Below are 21,739 nucleotides of genomic sequence, written 5' to 3'. Positions count from 1 at the left end.
AAATATTTGATCGGCTTAATGAGCAAACCAACAATGGCCAATTGGTTTTTAATTATAACGCAACATCGTCTTGTTCATAGCGGACGCGGGGTCTTGAGCGAAGCAGCTCCCTGGTTTTATTTGCACCTCGGGTGATTACCAGGAGGAAGGTGAGAAGATTTGACACTTTGCAGATAGATTAATTTACTGCTGGAGTAAGACCAGAGGGTGATAATGAGGTCGAGGATTAAAAGCAGACAATCAGAGCGGCAGCGTCGCGTGGACTCGCGAAAGTCACTGATCGTTCATGCGCTTCCGAGACAATCTCTGTCTTCAAGATCAGGCCAAGAAGGAGAAAACAAAGTCTCTGTTGTCTTTGTTTTTGTCAACTTTGGGGTTATCTATAGCATCTTTTTTTCTATTTGTTAGTTTTGGTGTTGGTATATTTGTGTGTTTAAGTGCTAGTTCACCCAAAAGTTGTCATCATTTACTCACCCTTGACTTGATTCAAACCAGTTTGAGGTTTTTATTGTTGTTGTTGTGTTGAACACAAAAGAAGATATTTTGAAGAATGTTGGAAACTGGTAAGTTCCATAGTATTTGTTCTTTACTGTAGAAGTAAATGGTTACCAGGTTTCAACATTCTTCATAATGTATTCTTTCGTGAACAAAAAACTTGTTTGGTTAAGTTTTTTCTTCATTTGAAAGGCTTTTACAGTATGTGACACAGATGCCAAATTAGGTTATTTTGTAATAATAGTACAATAAATAGCAATTAAATGATTGTTTTGGGTCAATGTGACTCGATATGTTCATATACTGTACCTGTAAGTAACTGAAATGTTGTATTTAATTTTAAATTGTTTTAAATCATTTTAAATACTCTCACTTTGGTTTCTAAACCTTAAATATTTTCTGTTTACATTTTTTTTTTTTATCACTGCACACTATTTTTCCTTTTTTAATTTTTTTATATCTAAATAACTTCAATTATATCATGTTTATTTCTTGAAAATAAAAAAAATATTTTCTTACAAATGTAAATAAAATGTAAAAAAAAAGGAAAAAAAATCCTAAAAAGTTCCATCATAACTGTAAATTACATTTTTAAAACTTTTTTTTTGTTCACATTTTGGATAGAAAAAGTAGAATCGCAAGAGATATGTTATTATTTTCCTTTTTTTTTTATTAAAAACTGCTCCATTGGAACCATACGCTCAAAGTCATATATTTAGTTTTTTTCTAACTACTCATTTAAAATAAGCTGAAACAACCAAATCTATTAGTTTTAACAAATGTAAGTGGATTGCACGGTGGCCAAGAGAGTTTAACGTGCTGCAGTCCAAGAAAGCATGTGCAATTACAAAAAACGGCAGCAAATTGAGAAAAGATCTGCAGTTTCTCATAACACTATCTAATAGCTTGATGTAATGAGCACAATGTAAATGTTTCACGGTGTCCCAAAAACATGACAGACCAGGCTATTTAGATTATGGTTATTTAGGCTAGTAAATGCTAAAGACAAGGGAATCGGATATTAAAATAGACAAACAAAAAAAATCTTACCTTTCAAAGATCACCTAACAGTGGTGTCCAAACTGAGTCTTGGAGGGCCAGTGTCCTACATATTTTAGTTCCAACCCCAATTAAACACACTTGAACCAGCTAATCTAGCTCTTTCTAGGTATACTAGAAACTTCCAAGCAGGTGTGTTGAAGCAAGCTGGAGCGAAACTCTGTAGGACACCGGCTCTCCAGCGTGTTTTCAGAAATTGTTTGTGTTGTGAGAAAATGCAGCGTGTTTTCATAAATTTTTTACGTTGTGAGAAAATGCAGCATGTTTTTGTAAATTTTGTTTTGAAAAAATGCAGCGCAATTTTGTAAATTGTTTGTGCTGTGAGAAAATGCAGTGCGTTTTCATAAATTGCTTGCGTTTTGAAAGAATGCATTGCGTTTTTGTAAATTGTTTGTGTTGTGAGAAAATGCATTGCGTTGTTGTAAATTGTACTGTGAGAAAATGCAGCACGTTTTCATAAATTGTTTGCATTTTGAAAAAATGCAGCGCATTTTCATAAATTGTTTGTGTTGTGAGAAAATGCAGCGCTTTTTTGTAAATTGTTTTTGTTGTGAGAATGCAGTGTGTTGTTTAAAAATGATTTGTTTTGTGAGAAAATGCAGAATGATTTCGTAAGTTGTATGTGTTGTGAAAATGCAGCGTGATTTCTTAAATTGTTTGTGTTGTGAGAATGCAACATGCTTTCAGAAATTGTGTTGTGAGAAAATGCAGCACGTTTATTTGTAAATTGTGTTGAGAGAAAATGCAACGCTTTTACGTGTATTGTTTGTGTTGTGAGAAAATGTAGCATGTTTTCGTAAATTTTATTTTGAGAAAATCATCGCGTTTACGTATATTGTTTATGTTGAGAGAAAATGCAGCACATTTACGTATATTGTTTGTATTTTAAGAATGCAGTGTGTTTTTTTTAAAAATGTGTTGTGAGAATGCAGTGCATTTTCATAAATGTTTGTTTTGTGAGAAAATGAAGTGTGTTTTCATTATTTGTTTGTGTTGTGAGAAAATGCAGCGCGTTTACATATATTGTTTGTGTTGTGAGAAAATGCAGTGTGTTTTCATAAATTGTGTTGTGAGAAAATGCAGTGTTTTGTAATTCGTTTGTGTTGTGAGAAAATGCAGCGCGTTTACTTATATTGTTTGTGTTGTGAGAAAATGCAGCGCGTTTACTTATATTGTTTGTGTTGTGAGAAAATGCAGCGCGTTTACCTATATTGTTTGTGTTGTGAGAAAATGCAGCGCGTTTACATATATTGTTTGTGTTGTGAGAAAATGCAGTGTGTTTTCATAAATTGTGTTGTGAGAAAATGCAGTGTTTTGTAATTCGTTTGTGTTGTGAGAAAATGCAGCGTGTTTACATATATTGTTTGTGTTGTGAGAAAATGCAGTGTGTTTTTATAAATTGTGTTGTGAGAAAATGCAGTGTTTTGTAATTCGTTTGTGTTGTGAGAAAATGCAGCGCGTTTACTTATATTGTTTGTGTTGTGAGAAAATGCAGCGCGTTTACTTATATTGTTTGTGTTGTGAGAAAATGCAGCGCGTTTACTTATATTGTTTGTGTTGTGAGAAAATGCAGCGCGTTTACCTATATTGTTTGTGTTGTGAGAAAATGCAGCGCGTTTACATATATTGTTTGTGTTGTGAGAAAATGCAGTGTGTTTTCATAAATTGTGTTGTGAGAAAATGCAGTGTTTTGTAATTCGTTTGTGTTGTGAGAAAATGCAGCGCGTTTACTTATATTGTTTGTGTTGTGAGAAAATGCAGCGCGTTTACTTATATTGTTTGTGTTGTGAGAAAATGCAGCGCGTTTACCTATATTGTTTGTGTTGTGAGAAAATGCAGCGCGTTTACATATATTGTTTGTGTTGTGAGAAAATGCAGTGTGTTTTCATAAATTGTGTTGTGAGAAAATGCAGTGTTTTGTAATTCGTTTGTGTTGTGAGAAAATGCAGCGCGTTTACTTATATTGTTTGGGTTGTGAGAAAATGCACTGTGTATTCATAAATTGTTTTGTGTGTAAATGCAGCACGTTTTCGTAAATTGTTTGTGTTGTGAGAAAATGCGACGCATTTTATTAATTTGCTTGCGTTGTAGGAAAATCTTTTCTTAATTTGCTGGTGTTTTTTGTAATTGCACGTCTTTTCTTAAATTGGAGCACGCTAGCTTAATTCCTTCATGTTGTTCCAACACAAATCGATTGTGTGACACCCAGCATTTTTATAGTGTAAGAGAGAGACACATTTAAAAACTTCTTTCATAGTTTTTTTTTTGTAGACTTTTAAACTAATTCACGATTTCCTGTCATTAATGTTTGCAATGTAATCTTCTCCACATTCTCTTCAAATATGAAACTTATCATTTACCTGTAACTTTATTTTAACCATGTGATACCGACCAGTGATGAGCACTCGAGCTCTACCAAGTCATCTTTAAAACAGCCCATTATTCTATTATAATTATTCTCTCTTTAACCTTTCTTGGAGTCGGAGGGAGGCTGAACCATAGAGGGCCGTTTAGCGTAATGAGGGCCCTCATCAAAAAGCTATTGCAGGAGCAAAGACTGTTTGACCCACTGCTCTCTCCGTGTCACACACACACACACACACACACACACACACACACATGTAAGCCGTCCCAGCAGAGCCCTGGGCACCACCGCTATGCACACTGCTCCTCATTTGAAATCAAATCGCTGGTCTGACTGGGATGTCATCTTTAATTAATGAGCACTTCAGAGTGTAATTTATTGAGATCTCACCTGTGGCCCCGTCTCCATCCCTGCTGGACTTTCAGAGGCCTCCCAGATCCACCATCCACCTCCTCGTGTTCACACACCACATGGGTACAGAAATAACAGACGGAGACACCAGACGGCGACAGCACTTCACATAGCCTCTGGTACTAAGATGCATTTTCAGAAACCGGATCACAAGTGTATGAAGCTAAATGAGGTTTAAAATATTGTGAGCTTGTCCATTTTTGAACAGATCTTGAAGTAGTGTATGTAAGTAGTGTACATGATGTAAACATAGTAATGTAATGTAAAGTGTGCTTAAATGCAATCAGAGAGCCATAGAAACCTACACTGTAAAAATGCTGAGTTCAGCACAATTCCTTCCTGTTGTTCCAACACAAATAGATTATTGTTTTTTTTCAAATTTCAATAGAGTCTGGCTGCAGATTTGCACGCTCAGACTTGCACGCTCAGGCAACCGTGCTTCCTCTGCAAGTGACGTCATTTACAATCGCCACCCGTGTCCGCTTGCATGAAACGGTAATTTAACTTGAAGATGTCCCTGAGGCGGAAAAATCTCTGAGGTAACAGATTTCATGTTGTCGTGTTGTACAACACAAGTAGGCTAGTTAGAATTTTTTGACAAAGTCATCACTGGCAATGCAAACGAACTGGAAACTTACTTTTGGTTTACTTTTGTTGATTTCAAGCGACGTGACAGGTGCAGGTGTCGATTGTAAATGACGTCACTTGCATAGGAAGCGTGGGTGCCTGAGCGTGTAAGCCTGAAGATGCAAGTTTAACTCTGCAGCCAGACCCTTCTCACAAATTTAAGTGGAGTAAACATAAAACAATAAAATAGTTCTATAAAAATTAACAAGTGTGTTGACTTAGCTTAGTTTCACCAAAACTTTATATTTTTGAGAGTACTCTCTGCGTTTTGAATTAAAGGGGATCCTTATGGGATGTGTTGTCAGAAAACGCATCAAAACTAGGTATTCTTTGTTCTAAAGTACATGGATTTTTGAGATTCACCAATGCAAAAAGTGCATTGTACACATTACTTTCATAATGTAGATAAAATAATGTACTGTAATGTGTGGTTGAATGCATTCAGACAGCCATGGAAAACATACTCTCTGTCCTCTGAATTACATGATATCATTATGGGATGTATTGTCAGAAAATGCACAAACCAATATATTCGTACTTTGTTGCTTTGTACCAAAAACACATAGATTGCGAAAATGTAAGTTTCACTCATTCAAATGTGTAGTTTATATATATGTAAATAAATATAAACTACATATGTATATAATACTATATAAGTATATGTTACTTTGCCTGGAAAAAAAAATTAAATATATATATATAAATATATATATATATATATATATATATATATATATATATATATATATATATATATATATATATATATATATATATATATATATATATATATATATACATATAGTAATTCTTACTAAATATAATAAAAATGATTCTTGTTATTTTAGGACTGTAAGATCAATTCATGGGGATACAAACCACACAAATTCTGAGCATTTCTAAGATCAATCAGTAAGTAAAAGACAGACATCATGACAACATGCTTTTCATTAGTGGCTTTATTGGAAGACCCCATTGCGTTTGATTTGAGATTGATGGCCGTCGGCCAGATCCTCTGTGGTTTACTCTTGAGTTCATTCATGCTGTCGACGTGCCAGGACTTGCTGTCATCTGATTACCTGTGTTGCATCTCTTAGACTCAGTTGGCAGATGCCGGTCTCCATCTGCAGGGCCAGTGAGACATTCCCTCTGCCTACTGGAACTGAATTCCACAGGGAACCCCTTACTGTACAAGAGACTGAGAGTGTTTTACACGTGTATCATGAGCATCAGAGCTGTCGTTGGAGCTCATGTTTTAGGTGGCGATGTGCACTCACTGTAGTCTATGGCTAGCTTGTGGAGTCAGATAAATCCCATTGCTACTATAAAGGCCTGGTTCCCCTGCTGATTTCTCCTCAGCTTCACGGCAACCTCTTCAGTACCCAAAGCCTCATGTGGAGCCGGTGACTCCTGCAGGGCTGCCAGCTGTCAGGGATCCTCTCCTCCTTCACACTCTCCAACCATTAACCATCACCCTGAGTCAGGAGAAGCTACTTCACTCCAAAAGAGAAAAAAAAAAAAACACTCACACGACAGGCTTGGCTGAACATTCTTTTTATTGCAAAATGCACACGTGCTGAACTGAGCTTTGATTTTTAGGTTTTAGGGTTTAATTCTGTCAGGAAACACTTTATCAATAATTATCAATAATTTGTGTGTGTGTGTGTGTGTGTGTGTGTGTGTGTGTGTGTGTGTGTGTGTGTGTGTGTGTGTGTGTGTGTGTGTGTGTTTTGCATGGTGGAAAACTGTATTTAAATTATTTTTTGTAAAAACTGTGTAAATCTTTTATCCCCGCTGAAATTGTACCGTTTCTTTTTTGACACACTACCTAAATAGTGCTCAGCATCACAGACTCAAACCTGTAAATAACAATAAACAGCCATTGGGGAATAGTGTACAGTAGAAGAAACAGCATTTTTGAACGGTGGTGTGCGTTATCTAATTTGCCATAACATCATGACTACCCAACTACTTATTTAAAATAAGTTAAAACAACACAATTCTTAATTTTTTTGACAACTTAATTGTTTTACGTTTATTCCACTTAAATTTGCAAAAACAACTAAGTTAACAATCAATTTGTGTTGGCACAACATGAAGGAATTGTGTGGAAGCTATTTGTTTTCTTCAAAATCAGTAGACACTCTAAAAAGCGATTAGTTGAATTTACTTAAAATGTGAGTAAACCTGTTGCTTTTAAAGCGATTACTTGACTTATAATAAATTGAGTAAACCCATTGCCTTGAAATTATTAGGTAATGGCTGCTTCCACTGAGTGGTGCGGTACGGGTCGGTACTCTTTTATGGCCGTTTCCACTGTCGAAAGGTACCAAAAAGCAAACTGTACCATACCACTTTTTGAGTACCCTTTCCAAAGGGTACTTAGCATGACAAAAGGGTACCAAAAGACAGAGTTAGACACGCAGCTGAATGCTATTGGTTTACAGAGAAGCGTCACTAGCGTGTACACAAGTCAGGAGAATGAAAACAAAGGAAGTGCCGTTTTTCAATACACAGCCAAGACATTACATTGTAATACTATATACAGTTGAAGTCAGAACTATTAGCCTATTTTTTATTTTTATTTTTTTATTTTTATATATTTCCCATATTATGTTTAACAGAGCAAGAAAATTTTTACAGTATGTTTGAAAATACTTTTTCTTCTGGGGAAGGTCTTATTTATTTTATTTCTGCTAGAATAAAAGCAGTTTTAATTTTCTTTAACAAAATTTCAAGATCAAAATTATTAGCCCCTTTAAGCTATATATTTTTTCGATTGTCTACAGAACAAACCATCGTTATACAATAACTCGCCCAATTACCCTAACTTGCCTAGTTAACCTAATTAAGCCTTTAAATGTCACTTTAAGCTGTATAGAAGTGTCTTGAAAAAGATCTAGCAAAATATTATTTACTGTCATCATGGCAAAGATAAAATAAATCAGTTATTAAAAATGAGTTATTAAAACTATTATGTTTAGAAATGTGTTGAAGAAATCTTCTCTCCGTTAGAAATTAGGAAAAATAAATAAATGAGAGGGCTAATAATTCTGACTTCAACTGTACACATAATAACAAGCCATGGACAACTTGACCTCTAACAAACTTTGTCCCCTTGATAAACAGCCACAAAGCCAAGAAGAACAAAACCTGCCGTGTCCCGTTGTTGTTTTACGAGGCTATCTAAAGGCACAATAGGTTTCACTTAATCCAGAGAGCTTGCATGTGCATCTACTGTATATTTGAAATAACAAACTTCTTGAGCTGATGATAATAACGAGCGCATGATTATTGAAGTTTGGCTTACATCCTTTCAGAATCAGACAAACGTAAGAGTGAAGTGCGAAAAAACAAAGGAGAAGCCAGAAAAAACAAAGGAGCAAATGATTCTTTCAGCAACCTAAAACAGGAACAAACTGCCATGTTTAACTGTATTATCATCACCTTCTGGACTATTATGAACTCGAAATTATGAAATTATTTTCTTACAAGAGGTTGCATGTGCTGGTGAAGATTAAAGATGCAGATTAGAGGTTTACCATGTCTGCACTCTCAGAAAAAAAGGTACAATGAGGGTACAATTTTGTTCCTAGAGGGAACAAAATATAAAATTGTACCTTTAAAGGTCCCATATTGGTCCTTAGGGTACAATTTTGTACCCAAATGGGCTATAAAGGTACAAATGTCCAGATTTAGGTTTGAAAGGTACATTTTTGTACCTTTTATAGCACATTTGGATACAAAATTGTACCGTAAAGGACCAATTTGGCACCTTTAAAGGTACAATTATATATTTTGTTTCCCTATAGGAACAAAATTGTACCCTCAGCTCATGATAAGGTCAAGACACTATATAACACTAATTTAAATGTATTAATACTAAACATTAATAGTAAAATACATAATTTAAAAATATAATAAATAAATAAATTGATTGAATTAAATATTTTAATAATTAAATTTTTTTCATGTATTTAAATTTCTCAAAAATGTTAATAATTTAATTTATAATTGAATGTAATTTTAATCATTAAAAACGTAAATACTGGTCTTTGCTTACTGTTTAAGACCCTATAGTTTATGGGATGTAGAAAAAGAACCATGCAGAGTGACAGCATCTTCATACAGGTGGTGATGTTGCTGTCTCTTTAAGAATTTGGCTTGTTGAGACGTTATAGTAGTGTTTGTTACTGAGGCGGTCCGTCGAGTATGCTGGCTGTTTAAACAGAACGTCGCACGCTTTTCAAAGAAAAGTCTATTTTGGAGTCCACACTTTTCAGGTAAGAATGTATTAAAGATATTTTTAGTCTAATTTTTACATGTGAAGCCGTGTTCTGTTGATTTTGTCTGACTCTCGGGTCTCGGCTTTCCCCCGCTTTAAGGGCTGGCCTGCAGGATGGGGTTTGCTAAGATGTCTGCAGCTTATTAAAGAAGTTAATACAATGTGATATCGAAGTCACCGAGGGACATAACGTTATAGACGGTGAGTACTATATGCTGTTAGTTTTCTCGGTGTAAAAGTTCCCTTTGTCGCCTTCGTTACGTATTCGCGCCTTATATCTTACGTTACGTTAACGTTACTGCTTTATTAATAAGTGTTGCCACAGCGGAATATAATCGCAACCCAATTAGCAAAATACACTCGGGCCAGCTGCGGCGGCAGAAGCGAGCCGACGCTGCCGTATCCGTGCACCGGAATCGGGCCGTGACCCGTGAGTAATGTGCGGTGTGGCCCGGAGCTCGCGCGACTAACGTAAAGTCTTCATTTACCTTGATATAAAACCTTTTGTTATTAATAATGGAAATTTGTAATTATCGATAATGTTTTATATTTGGAGGCCGTTTTTCTAGCCACGGTTGACCGCTGAAATGTTATTTTAGATGGTTATATAAGTTACACCGCCATTTTGTGAAGAAAAATCACAATTTTGTCACCGACAAAGCGACTGATTATTTAAACGTGGCTAGTTACAAACGTGGCGTGTGTATGCTTGTACATATCTTCGTTTCAGTGTCTAAGTTACATTAATGTTGAGGAGTGTCCACAAACTCTCATGTCCAGAATTGTTGGTGCTTTACTATCGTTTAACGTTATACTTATGTTAATGTAGAATTATTAACATACCATGTTGTATTAATCGACGTTTTAAGTTATACTTTGTTCTTTAATGTAATAATTTGTCTCATCTGTTCTGAAACTGGTACCTTGAGCTATTTTACCTTTTTTATTAATATCTCAAAATAAGTAAATAGTTATTGCTTTATCTTATTGCTTTCCAGAAGTTTTTGAAGTTTCCAATTGTCTTTCAGGACAAGATTGAACAACATAATGCAGCCTAACAGCATCAGACCAATGAAGGCATGTCATATGAAAGCATGGCTCAGTTACAAGATGTAAGTATGTCTCATTATCTATATATACCATGGTTTTAATGGCTTACATACTGTTTTAAATTTTTAGGTTTTTACTTACAAACAACAATAAATGTACACCCACGTGTTTAAAATTATTTTCTAGGTTTTCATCGAAAGATGAGAGATCAACTGAAGAATGCTATGGACCTGACTCTAAGGTACTCTTTCTAAACTTTCTCCACTTGATTAATATTATTAAATTCTAGCTTTGTATGGATTCCTTCATATTTGTTTGTATGCCACGTCTTATGTTCCAGGAATTGATTTTAAAGCAGCACTTCTCATGTTGCCAGCCTTGTTAAGCGAGACACTTCAACATTTCGTTGTGCTCAGGTGTGTATGCTGTTTTCTGTTTAGTATATGCTGTGATAAATGCATTTTATAATGCTTGATATTCTTTATATTAGGATGATGCAGTGGGTAGTGCTGTCACCTTACAGCAAGAAGGTCGCTGGTTCGAGCCGCGGCTGGGTCAGTTGGCATTTGTGTGAGGAGTTTGCATATTCTTCCAGTGTTCGTGAGGGTTTCCTCCAAGTGCTCCGGTTTCCCCACAAGTATAAAGACATGCGCTATAGCTGAATTTGGTAAGCTTATTTGTCTGTAATGTATAAATGTGTGTGTGAATAAGTGTGTCTGGATGTTTCTTAATACTGGGTTGTAGCTAGAAGGGCATCTGCTGCATAAAACATATGCTGGATAAGTTGGTGGTTCATTCCACTGTGGCGACCCCAGATTAATAAAGGGACTAAGCCGAAAAGAAATTGAATGAATGAATGAAATTTATATTAGTCTTTTAATCTGTGATACTTTTTTTTTTTAATCAGTGAATATTAATTATTTTACTTTCTATGCATGTTGATTTTCTCTTCATCAGTGATAGAGTGACTGATATTAATGTAATTATTGCTTTGTCATTTACAGTGAATCATCTTCACCACATCCAACAATTCAAGTACAGGAGGAGGCCACCGACTGGACAACTGTGTTAACAAGACGAGTCATGGCAGTCTTCAGAGTTGATGGGATTGCGATTGGCCGGGCTAATGATGTGGACGAATATACATTTTTGACATATCCATCTTATTAGAAGAACACCTTGATGTTTCTGCAGTGGAATGTTTTGAGTGGACGGTGACGAGCCTCGATCTACTCCAGTTACCAAAGTGATCAACCTTGTTTTTTGTTTCTCTACATGCTCTTGGGATAATCACAATCATCAAGTTAATCCAGCACACTGCTCTCATTCATGCATAAAGCACATTTTTAAATAACTTGTGGTCCTAATGACTATCAAAGAACATTTTCCAGTTATGAGTGCTTTACATGTCGTGTTTATCAAAAGCATAAACACATATTGTGTTACAACAAATTACAACTCCACTTGAGGATGATGAGGAGTAATCTACTGATGTTGAGGAAGAGGCTACTAATGTATTTGGTTTTCTGCACTGTTGAAGCAATTTATAGAGAAACATTGCCTTCATTCTGAAATTCAGAGAAAATGTTGATGACAAATTATTTATGATGACCGAGTATTCTGACTAAAGACAAATACTTTGGACTTTATAAAGTGCAGTACTTGTTGTAGCCTGTGTAATGTGTTTATAAATCTTAAACAGTATTCTTGTGGTCTTTGTATTAAGTGTAGATTATTTAGTTTTTATTTGTTATCAAAATTGTTCTTTTTACTGTTTTACATGTCTGCTTTATACTTGCTGTGTAATTTTATTTCTTAACACATTCAGTTGTGAGTTGTAATGAAATATTTCTACATTAGTAAATAAAAATGGACATCTGTGAACCAAAATATTTTATTTATTTATTTGTGCATGCTGTCACCAAAGGATCAAAATGCCTGGGTCAGTACCCTGAAAATACTATATAATATAAAAAGGTACATTTTTGTACCTTCAGTGTCTAGGGTACAAAATTGTCCCTTAAAGGGTACAAATGTAGAAGGTACAATTTTGTACCTTTAAATAGAGGTACAAATTTGTACCCTTAAGGGTACCACCCCAGTGACGGGCCATTTGTACCCCAAAAGGTACAATTTTGTACCTTTTTTTCTGAGAGTGTGTGGGCTACATGATGTGTGATGTTTTTGAACCTAAATAAGGACTAAATGTATGCTGTGTGTAGTTTTTCTGTAATTGGTAACATATCGGAGACTGTAAGGGTCTGTATGTGTTCATATATGTTGCATTAATGAAATGAATGCCAGAATGAAAGTGAAAGTGCCAAACCTCAGTTAAAGTCGACAAATTAATAATGAAACCGAAATTGCATGAAACTCTGGAGGAAATGCCGACAGCGCGGTGACATGATGACATTAATCGAATTATGTGCTATAACATGTAAAACTGGATCATGAAAGAAGCATTCAAAAAGCAACTCGAGTAAACGCCAAAATTTTATTATTGTCTTAATTAAATTAAGGCAAATAATTTGATTACTGATGTCCATGTAAACGTAATCATTCCCTACATTGACCACAAATTAAAGATGAAACAGCGGAAATTACATAAACTCCGGAGAAAATGCGGATAGTGCGGTGACGCAATGACGTTAATCGAATTATGTGCTAAAACATGTAGAACAGGACCATGAAAGAAACACTCAAAAAGCTTTCACTTGGAATTATGGAATCATGATTTATCAGACCAGGGCCACTTTCATTACACCATTAGTCCAATCTTCATGATCTTGGATCCAATTCATGGATTGTGAGTACAGTTACAATGAGGGTCTGTATAAGCTGTAGGCTTTACAGGGTTTTATGCAAAAGTTTATGATGTACTGTGTGTTGTGACACATTAACCTGGTCACCACTGTTGTAGCTGCTGGTGATTTGCTGTACTGTGGCTCTGCAGTCACAGTGAATAATGGTGAAATTTAGGGATGGTTCACTAAAAAAAGAAATCTGTCACCCTTCACAAAAAAAAAAATAATAAAAAAAAAATAAGTGTCTTCAGTTGAACACAAAAAAATGTAATTTAAAGAATGCTGGTTGATGGTACCCATTGACCTCTATAGTAATTTCTTTCATACAGTGGAAGTCAATGGTACCAAATGTCTTTTTTTGGATTAATGTTTTGGGTGAACCATTCCTTTAACAGAGCTTAATATTAAAATAATAAATTGGCCTGCCCAGTGTCACAATCTAAACCTGATTGAAATCCCTGGAAAGACATTTATGACAAGGAAACGAACTACACCGACTGAAGATAGAATCACAGCAGATTGGTAAGAGAGGATAGTGATAGCCTGTGACCGCAGATGTGCATCAAAACAAGGGCCTGTATTTCATAGCCATTCCGCTGTAATCTTCAAACATTTTACTTGTGGTCTTTCATTGTGCTTCAATCAATGATGTTCTCTAATTTCTCTAATCACTTTTTTTGTGTCTGTTCTACTAGCATGGATTAGACACAACTAAAATCGCTTTAAATTTTGAACTTGATTTTACTCAGAAACTTTTTTTTCTTGAACAGCAAACGCATCTCTTCCTCTTTCTCTCTCGCTCTTCTCTCTCTTCTTGTAGTGTCATGTTCTACAAACCAGTGCATCAGAGCCGTCCTGACAGAGGTAGTTATATCAATGTGATATTTATCACCTCAGATAAAGAAGAAATTAGTGTGAGAATGAGGTCGTACATCACTGCAGGTTAGATTAGGTGTCAAAGGAAAAATCAATGACGAGACCGTGTTTGCCTTCCTCAGACGCAGCAGAAAGTCGCCTCAGGTCGACAAGCGCCAGTGTGACTCTTTGCCTCCAGTTCACATTCAGCGAACACACATAATAGACTATACAGCCAGGTCTGGAGTTTGGCATCAGTTAGATTCTTTTTAAGCGAAGCCTATTCTGCTTGCAGAGGCTGCATTTAAGTGATCAAAAATACAGTAGAAATTGTAAAATAGTGAAATATTTTTGCAATTTAAAATAATTTTTTAGAAATGAATTTATTTCTGTGATGAAAGCTTTACAGCAATATCACTCCAGTTTTTATTGCACACAATCTTTCAGAAATCATTATAATGTAATGATCTGTTGTTCTCTTATAATAAATTATTATTGGTACTTAATTATTAATAAAGGTTTATACATACAGTATTTTTCCTGGAATGAACCACTTACTTATCCAGCATATGTTTTACCAGCAGATGCCGTTCCAGCAGCAACCCAGCACTGGGAAACATCCATACACCTTACATTCACACACAAACACTACGGCCAATTAAGCTCATTCAATTCACCTATAGGCACATATATTTAGACTGTGGGGGAAACTGGATCACACGAAAAAAAAAAAAAATTATTAACAATTGTAGAGTAATAAAACTGAATATCATATGCCATCAAAATTGTTTTGAATTTGAATTTATTCACTTGAATTTAATAATTTCTTAACTTAAATATTAAACATCTGAAATTTAAGTCTACTTCTTGAGTCCAATCTGAATTTTACGATCTGGATTTCTGGTTTTGATTATAGTAATGTTGAATTTGATGTTCTGAATTTCTTCATCTTGAAAACTTGAGGCTTTGTTTTTATAAACTGAATATATGCAGTCTACAAATTCAAAACCAAAAAATCTGAAGTTTAACCATAAATACGTCTGTAAAAATCTGATCAGTTGTCTTAAATTTTAGTTGTAAACTCTGCTGCTATTTGGGGATTTCCGCCTGGATTTTGCCTACCCAAATTTAAAAGCTTCCCAATTCCACATGCAGAGGTGTAAATGCAAAATTTTGATATCATTTTAAAGAAAACCCTTTGAATTTTCATAAAAAACTATTAAAAGTGTTTAAAATATCTGTATATGTTGTCTGTGTTATAATAAACACCTATTAAAACAGGCGCTTTTTAAATTTTTTTTTTATAAACTCAAATTTGAAAGTGTGCCTTTCAGGTGCTGTGTGGTCTAGCGTGCTGTAATTAATTTTGGTGGTTCCTGCACATGTCTGTAATCATAAGAAAAAAGAAAAAGCTCTCTACCATAATCTATGCAAAAGTTATTGCATTCCAACTGATGAGAGGTGCTGTACAAGCCACAGAGACCGATCCTTGTTTACATATTTCACTATTCTTTTGTTTGATCAAACATAATTCACTGTGTTTGGACCACATCAGACATATAAAAGGATTACTTATGCACATCACCTCAAAAACAGAGGAGAAATGGCCCTGAAGGGCACAGCATAAGCTAAGAGATGACAGCTGTCTGTGCTATCTGGGGCTGCTTATGGATCATAAATGTATTGTTTACATTTCTGCGCCATGGAAACACCACAATTCATTCAACAACTTCAGTATTCAAATTCAGTAAAAAGAATGCTAGAACTGTATGATCACCGACAAGAGCTTTCATTTGAGCTATAACTTGTACATGTGTCATATAAAAAAAATATGAAAATGAATCAATGTAAAATACCTTGCTCGGGTATCCAAAATACTGTGTATTTAAGTGTAAATAACTTTTATACAGTAGAATAAAAACCAAAGTGATGCATATGTGCATAAAATATAGATTCTACACTTTCAAACGACACCACTTACGGGGGTCTGGTGCAACGCTAGCCCTTGCATGGGTCGATGATGTCACGAACCCGGTACCGGGTCCGCAGAGTTTAAGTGGTTTTAATATTCAAGTTATAACTCTCAGATTTTACTTAATTATTTAAAATAATAAACTCAAGTTCAAAACAATTTTAATGGCATTTAAAATTAGTTTACTTAAATTACAGTGGTTTATAGTTAAAATGACAACATTCATTAGAAATAATATATATAACATTATAAGGGTCTATAAAATGTTTATTTTCAATGTGTGTAAATTTTTATTTTCAATAAAATCTCTATAAGGCAAGTCATTTCACTCAGCGCCCATCTTTGAAATGCTTCTCGGGCAGTTACTCAGACATTTTGTCAGAATGGGGAAACATCAAATTCTCCAAAATTGCTTCCCAAGCTTATGATTAGATTTCATATTAGGAATCCCCAATAAAATTAAACAACAGCTATCTCTTTAGTTTCATTTCTAAAAGTTTGGGTCACACAAAATCTGCAGAAATGTATGTCTGGTTCAAGCCCCTCCCCTGGAGACTCGTCAGCCTATATCACTGATTGGCTCCTGTACTAGAAGGCGGGGCTTCATTCGCCACAATTTTCCCCTTTCGAAAATATACAAGTGACATGTCTTGTGTATTCCATAGTCTTTGTTTGAATGCATCCATGATTTTAAGTAAACACATTTTCAATTTTAAATATCATGATAATTTAGCCTTAAATTATAGGAATGAATAAAATTTTAATACAGTCAATAAAATTCGATGATATTTCTCAATGTAACTTTGATCAAATAAGTGCACATTCAACAAAACTTTTTTTTCACTGATCCCAACCTTTTGACCGCTAGCACTTTAGAGACCTTGAGACCTTGTTTTCCACCTATTTCAGCGTAAGAATAGTCCTGAATTTCAGCTCGACGACTCCTCAAGTGTGTGTTTTTTTTTTCCAGTGTTTGGTGCAGCTGTGACCCCGTCTATCAGCCCCGCTTGTGTGCATCGGTGAAAGGGAACTGAACAGATGGGAATCCGATTGAAGAGATGAGATGCTCCTAATTACCTAATGAGCAAAGGGATCGGCTTGATTTGTCGCTTTAGCACTCTTGTTAGGTTAAGTGGAGGGAATCGACTAAGGAGCCATCGTGGCTCAATCTATTCTGATCTTTTGCTTGAATTTCTGCAGTACTACTCAGAGAGAAAAGACACATTGAGATCTACAGCATGCTTGAGGAAACTTCTACTGTTCAACATGTTAACAGCTTTGTTTAATTGTTTCTTCATTGCTATCATCTTTGCCTGAGCCTTATATATTTTAAATTTATTACAGTTTTAATTTTTATTTTAATTAAGTTTTTTGTTAGATTAAATTTTATGTATTAATTTGTTTGTTATTTTTGTTTTATTATTTTTTGTTTATGATTTTTGTTTGTTTGTTACTTTGTTTTATTTTAACCTATTTCTATTTTTTATTTGAATGATTTTTTTACTTAATGTAAGCTTAATTAATTTTTTATTTATTTATTTTATTTTTTTAGTTTATAAGTTTTTGTTACTTGATTAATATTTTTTTAATTTTAGTGATTTTTTGTCATATAATTTTAATTAATTATTTAATTAATTTATTTATTTTTTGTTTGTTGCATTTTGTTTTTTACTCTTCTAATCTATTTTTCATTTTAATGATTTTGTTTATTTAATGTAATTCTTATTTATTTATTTTATTTTTGTTTATGATTTTTATTTGTTTGTTTATTACTGTATTTTGTTTTCTAACCTTCTTACAATTTAATTTATTTTTTTATTTTAATGATTTTTATTTCTTCATTCATTCATTTTCTTTTCGGCCACCCGCTTTGAATGTTATTACTCGATTGAATGGTCGTTATCAGCTGATAGATATGGGTCAGTAGGGGGCTTCTTTGCCTACTAGTAGGCTCAGATGGCTGTTATCATCCATCCACATGGTAAATCAGCTATACTAATAGAGAAGACTCCAGATCCAGATCTGTTTTTACATTACTGTACACAGTTAATTCATGTGATCTATAGCTGATAAACCATGTGGATGAATGGACTACCTGTAGGCACAGAAGGCATCTACTGGCCCATACCTTTCAGCTAGTAACCATTGATAACGAGCATTCAATTGAGTGATAACATTCGAATCAGCTTTCTCTGCTTAGTCCCGTTATTAATCAGGGGGTGTCACAGTGGAATGAACCAAAAATTCGTCCAGCATAGGTTTTATGCAGCAGATGCCCTTTTTACAGTTTTCCAGCACTGGAAAACATCCATACACTCTTGCATTAATAAAAATTACACACATACACTACAGCCAATTTAGTTTTTATTAACCCACTTACAGTGTAGTGCATGTCTTTGGACTGTGAGGGAAACCAGAGCACCCGGAGGAAACCCAAGCGAACACAGGGAGAACATGCAAACTCCACACAGAAATGCTCAAATAGGCCTCAAACCAGCGACCTTTTTACTGTGAGGCGACAAATGCCAACCACTGAACCACCATATCAACCTTAATGATTTTCTCTTTAATGTAATCTAAATTTATTTATTTGTGTGTGTGTGTTTGTCTGTGCTTGTGTTTTTGTCTGTCTGTCTATGTATTTGTGTGCTTGTTTTTTATTTAATGTAATTTTTATTTATTTATTTATTTGTCTGTCTATGATTTTTTCATTTTTTATTACTGTATTTTGTACCTTCTAACTATTTTTTATAGTTTTGACTTTTATGTATTTTTAATTATTAGTTCATGTAATTTTAATTCATTACTCAATGCATTTTATTTATTTATTTATTTCCCAGTTCTGGGTTGTGGCTGCGTAAAACATATGCTGGAATAGTTGCCGGTTCATTTTGTTGTAGTGACCCCTGATAAATAATGTCTGTCTGTCTGTCTGTCTGTTTGTTTGTGCTTGTGTTTTTGTCTGTCTGTCTGTGTGTTTGTGAGTGTGCTTGTTTTTATATTTTAATGTAATTTTTGTTTATTTATTTTATTTTTGTTTACCATAATTTTTTGTTACTGTATTTTGTTTTCTAACCTTTTAACAATTTTTAACTTTAATGATTTTTAATTTAATGTAATTTTTATTTATTTATTATTAATTACTGGGCAGCATGGTGCCGTAATGGGTAGCACAATCGCTTCACAGCAAGAAGGTTGCTGGTTCGAGCCTCGGCTGTGTCCGTTGGCATTTCTGTGTGGAGTTTGCATGTTCTTCAAGTGTTCTCGTGGGTTTCCTCCGGGTGCTCCTGTTTCCCCCAAAGACATGCAGTTTAGTTGAATTGGATAAGCTAAATTGTCCGTAGTATATGTGTGTGTGTGTGTGCGTGCGCGTGCGTGCGTGCGTGCGTGCGTGCGTGTATGTTTCTCAGTGATAAGTTGCAGCTTGAAGGGCATGCGCTGTGTAAAAACATATGCTGGATAAGTTGGTGGTTCATTCCACTGTGGTGACCCCAGATTAGTAAAGGGACCAAGCCGACAAGAAAATTAAAAAATTAATTATTCTATAAATTATTCCTTTATATTTCGTTTGTTTTTGTTTGTTTGTTGGTTCGTTGCTGTATTTTGTATTCTAACCTTCTAACTATTTTAATTTATTCATTAATTTAAGTTGATTTCCTTTATGTATTATTTACTAATTTGGTTTTTTTAAATCAATAAATAATCTATGTTTGTATTATGCGTTAAAAAACAACAACATTATATTGATTTAAAACCAAATTCTCTTACTATAAAACAAACCATCTGCAACCGATCCAGTCAAAAAAAAACTCCTAATACCCCGACACTAAGAGTCAGCGGTGACCATAAAGCTTCTCCTTCAGGACTTCTGCTGTCTTGTAACCATCTCTCGACATTCTGCTCTGGCTTTAAATGCAGCTTTTAATTAGCAGCTGTTAATTATCAGTCCTGCAGTTCCTCAACTCATAACGAACATAAAGGTCCATATGTTAATCCAGACATCCGGCATGTCCTGAATCTGTGATAAAATCTGAAGTCATCAGAAGTGTGTGTGTGGGTGTGTGTGAGAGAGAGTTTGTGTTTGTATGTCTGTGTGTGTTACTGTGTGAGTTTAAATGTGTGTTTGTGCGAGTGTGTGCCTACTTGAGTGTGTGTATGTGTGTACATGCATCTGTCTGTGTGTATGTTTCAGTGTGAATGTGCATGTGTGTCTGTTAGTTTGTCTGTGTGCATGTGCCTACACCAGTGTGTGTGTTTGTGTGCGATTCTGTGTATATGTGAGTTTGTGTCTGTCCTCAAAGGGTATGTGTAGTACGCCTTTTGTCTAAGTGTGCATGCCCTTGTGTGTGTATATGTGTGTAATGTGCTCTTTGAGGTGTGTGTTAGTACATATGGAGGGCGATCTCAGTGTGTTTTCCTCATCTGTTCTGCTGTATATTGACCATGTTGCACATTATAAATCAAAGGCGCTGAGCTTCTCCAGCAAGTGGCTAATGAAAGCTCATTTTTAACATCGCTAAATGGTCCTGACAAAAAGTCTAATGAGGAAATCAATAATTCAGCGATTGTTGTCCTGCTTATACTAATAGATCCAGGTTGTTGGGGCCGAGATCCAGCATAGAGGGGGCCATTTTTTATTGCGCCGTTTCCGCACATCAGCGGGTTTTCAAAGGATTTTTCCCTCCTGATGGATAATCTGTTGTGGATTTGCGACTGGTGCCAGGATTTCGGTCGGATTCAGGTTATGGGCATTAAGAAGTGCAGCTGCCATTAATATAAATTTAATCCATTCTGTGTGAAATTATCGGTGAAAATGACTGTCACCTCGCTTTTAATTACAGAAGCACTGATTGATGTTGGAGAGAAGCTTTCAAACAGCCTTTCTGTGTTTTTCTGTTGTTGTAGCAGTGTTTGTTTGCTTTTTCAATCTAAAAAATTACCAGCAAACACTCTCTGTATACTGGGCTTCACTTTCACAACAAGTTACTTTTTTTGTTATTGTTTTAAGCTCTTGGCAACTTCTGTGGCCAAAAAAATATACAGTTGAAGTCAGACTTATTAGCCCTCCTGAATTATTAGGCCCCTGTATATATTTTTCCCCAATAATGGAGAGATTTTTCAACACATTTCAAAACATAATAGTTTTAATAACTCAATTCTAAAAACTGATTTATTTAATCTTTGCTATGATGACAGTAAATAATATTTGACTAAGACACTTCTATACAACTTAAATTGACATTTAAAGGCTTAACTAGGTTAACTAGGCGGGTTAGGGTAATTAGGCAAGTAATTGTATAACAATGGTTTGTTCTTTAGACTATTGAAAAATATATAGCTTAAATAGGCTAGTGATATTGACATTTAGGTGTTTTTTTTTAATTAAAAACTGCTTTTATTCTAGCCTAAATAAAACAAATAAGACTTTCTCCAGAAGAAAAAATATTATCAGACATACTGTGAAAATTTCCTTGCTCCGTTAAACATCATTTAGGAAATATTTTACAAAGATAAAACATTTAAAGCGAATACATCTGACTGCAACTGTGTACATTTCATTTTAGTTTGTTTTGCTTAATTTTAACACGTTTGTTTATTTATTAATTGGTTCATTTTAGTTGGTTTTTCATGTGTTTTATTCGTTTTAATTTATGTATTTTATATGTTTTAGTCACATTTTTTAAATATATTCACTTTCACACAATACATTGTCAAAATTTAAATATATTATTGTATTATTTTATTCAGGTATTTAATTTTAGTATAAATACATTTAATAGACCCTTTTCACACTTTCAGTTTCTCAGTGGCGGAAG

General features: G+C 34.7%; 1 protein-coding gene and 1 long non-coding RNA gene across 3 annotated transcripts in view; both read left to right on the top strand.

The window, feature by feature from the left end:
• dgkb (diacylglycerol kinase, beta) overlaps positions 1 to 21,739 on the top strand; it is a 111,558-nt gene that overhangs the window by 61,063 nt on the left and 28,756 nt on the right. The window lies entirely within an intron of this gene.
• On the top strand, positions 9,343 to 12,182 carry LOC137487770 (uncharacterized). Of its 2 annotated transcripts, none has more exons than XR_011006490.2 (6): positions 9,343 to 9,443; positions 10,271 to 10,354; positions 10,479 to 10,533; positions 10,633 to 10,708; positions 10,783 to 10,959; positions 11,297 to 12,182. It is a non-coding gene; the product is annotated as an uncharacterized lncRNA (long non-coding RNA). The 2 variants fall into 2 exon arrangements; XR_012390957.1 differs by lacking the exon at positions 9,343 to 9,443 and adding an exon at positions 9,574 to 9,713.

This window comes from Danio rerio, chromosome 15 (genome assembly GCF_049306965.1).
Source record: "Danio rerio strain Tuebingen ecotype United States chromosome 15, GRCz12tu, whole genome shotgun sequence".
NCBI classification, from domain to species: domain Eukaryota; kingdom Metazoa; phylum Chordata; class Actinopteri; order Cypriniformes; family Danionidae; genus Danio; species Danio rerio.
This window is presented reverse-complemented; position numbering and strand designations above follow the sequence as displayed.